The following is a 2,924-nucleotide window of genomic DNA, read 5'->3' as shown; positions in this document are numbered from 1 at the left end:
TCACGTGGGAATGTGTTAGAAAGGCAAATTTTCCTGCCCCATCCAGACCCAGTGAATCAGAAACTCTGGGCATGCAACCCAGCCATCTGTGTTCTAACAAGCCCTTTAGATGATTATGAAACACACTCAAGTTTAAGAACTACTGTCCTATAAACAAGTTCAAGTCCCCCTGACTTTGCGTCTCAAATTTTTTCTCCTCATTTCATCCCAAATTCCAAAATGATCAGCTAATCCTTGTTGTCTCCATTTTCTCACCATAATTTACCACTTGTTCATAAAAAGAGTAAGAATACCACCAAGCAGTTGTGAGAACTATATAAGATGACTACAGGTGGAAATTCCACACGGGGAATTCTTCACATAGTAAAGAAAGGTGGGGAGGATTTCAATTCTACATGCCAGAAGGGAGAAATATGCAAGAAACACTGCCTATTTCTCCATACACATCTCTCTTACTCCTTCCTCATCATGGAAGAAGAGAGTAAGCTGATGGGTGAGTCTGGAAAAAGGCATGGAGCCTAGTTTGCTTACAGGTCCAGCTGGGACCTATACAACTCCTGAGTACAAAGTGAAAGAGGCATCTTCTCAGGGAAGCACAGACCTGTGGAGCAAAGATTGGTGATTAGAAGACACCCTGTGGAAATTATTACCCTGTGCAAAAGTAATTGCGGTTTTTAGCATTGTTGAAATTTGCTATTTGATATTGGATACGTTCTTAAATAAATGTGGTTATGTTATACATCATTTTAATGTGCATTTCTCGCTTTATGTTTTTTTGCTGATGAGTTATTACTTGCTGTTTATTTTATATTTATTTGAGACTATGGAATTGATGTTAGACTAAAAGCAAATTCTAACGATTTTCTTATTCAAGTTCAAAAGGGATTGTAAAGCAGTGGAGACAACTCAAAACATCAACAATCCATTTGGCCCAGGAACTGCTAATGAACGTACAGTGCAGTGGTGGTTCAAGAAGTTTTGCAAAGGAGACGAGAGCCTTAAAAATGAGGAGCGCAGTGGTCGACCATCAGAAGTTGACAACGACCAACTGAGAGTAATCATCGAAGCTGATCCTTTTACAACTACAGGAGAAGTTGCCAAAGAACTCAACGTCTACCATTCTATATTCATTCAGCATTTGAGGCAAACCAGAAATGTGAAAAAGCTCAATAAGTGGGTGCCTCATGAGCTGACTGAAAATCAAAAAAATCTTTGTTTTGAAGTGTCTTTTCTTCTTGTGTGCAACAATAAAGAACCATTTCTCCATCAGATTGTGACATGCCATGAAAAGTGGATTTTATATGATAACCGGCAATGATCAGCTTAGTGGTTGGACCTCCCAAAGCCAAACTTCCACCAAAAAAAAAGTCATAGTCACTGTCTGGTGGTCTGCTGCCGGTCTGATCCACTATAGCTTTTTGAATCCCAGGGAAACCATTATATTTGAGAAGTACGCTCAGCAAATAGATGAGAGGCACTGAAAACTGCAACTCCTGCAGCTGGCATTAGTCAACAGAAAAGGCCCAATTCCTCTCCATGACAACGCCAGACTGCATGTGCCCCACCGCATATTGCACAACCAACACTTCCAAAGTTGAGCGAATTGGCCTACAAAGTTTTGCCTCATCCACCATATTCACCTGACCTCTTGCCAACCGACTACCACTTTTCCAAGCATCTTGACAACTTTTTGCAGAGAAAATGCACCCACAACCAGCAGGATGCAGAAAATGCTTTCCAAGAGTTTGTGGAATCCCGAAGCACAGATTTTTCACTACAGGAATAAACACACTTACTTCTTATTGGCAAAACTGTGTTGATTGTAATGGTTCCTATTTTGATTAATAAAAATGTGGGGGTTTTTTATGTTGTTTTGTTTTGTTTTTTGAGACAGAGTATTGCTCTGTTGCCCAGGCTAGAGTGCTGTGGCATCAGCCTAGCTCACAGCAACCTCAAACTCCTGGGCTCAAGCAATCCTGCCTCTGCCTTCTGCGTAGCTGGGACTACAGGCATGTGCCACCATGCCCGGCTAATTTTTTCCGTATATTTTTAGTTGTCTGGCTAATTTCTTTCTATTTTTAGTAGAGACAGGGTCGTGGTCTTGCTCAGGCTGTTCTTGAACTCCTGACCTGGAGCAATCCTCCTGCCTCAGCCTCCCAGAGTGCTAGGATTACAGGCATAGCCACTGTGCCCAGCCAATAAAGATGTGTTTGAGATGTGTTTGGTCCAAAATTGCAATCACTTTTGCACCAACGTGATAGACTAAGATACACCTTCTCCAAGTGGATAGAGCCTAGGTTACAGTCCACAGGGACACTGCCGAGCCCTGTTTGTTCAGTTCCTACTTGGCTGACTTTCTTTTGGTCTCTAAATTATTGGGATCTGTTAATTTCCTAAAGTCTCTGTAAATAGCCCCTCAGCCTCAATAAAACCAGACAATCTCTTTGATAGAAACTTTTATGTATTTATTTATTTATAGGTGAGAGCATGAATGCAGTCCCCAACTACCACAAATTATGCAGTTGAGTTTCCCACATTTGGGGAAATCACGGGGGTCAGCATATCGGCACTGCAATAGGTAAGTCTCGCCCTGGGAAAACCACCTTCATGATCATGGTATCTCCCCTGTCAGGTAAGTATTGATAGAAATTTTAAACAGTCACAGGTGTTCTATTGCCAGTGGAGCCCTGTACTTGCCCAAGACTGTCAGAACAATTTTCCCCAATCTTCCCATCTGCTGACCAATATAGCAATGAAAAAAGTGTTATGGGGTATGTTGTTCTAAAATATAGGTGCTTGAATTTCCATTTTCTCTGTTTACTAAGACGAGAAATACAGTATTTAATGCAGATAGCAATCATGCCATCATCTTTGCTTGTGGAAAAATTACTGGGGAAAAAAAAGCAGCTCTAAGAATGTGCCAA

At 41.3% G+C, this 2,924-nt stretch overlaps 1 non-coding gene across 1 annotated transcript; it reads right to left on the bottom strand.

The window, feature by feature from the left end:
- Nucleotides 1-2,476: 2,476 nt before the first annotated feature.
- LOC123636060 lies at nucleotides 2,477-2,640 on the bottom strand. Its single transcript, XR_006734301.1, has one exon. It is a non-coding gene; the product is annotated as a U1 spliceosomal RNA (small nuclear RNA).
- Nucleotides 2,641-2,924: the final 284 nt, after the last annotated feature.

Source organism: Lemur catta, chromosome 3, assembly GCF_020740605.2.
Source record: "Lemur catta isolate mLemCat1 chromosome 3, mLemCat1.pri, whole genome shotgun sequence".
Lineage (NCBI taxonomy): Eukaryota > Metazoa > Chordata > Mammalia > Primates > Lemuridae > Lemur > Lemur catta.
The sequence above is the reverse complement of the archived record's forward strand: the minus strand, read 5'-3'. Positions and strand labels throughout refer to the sequence as shown.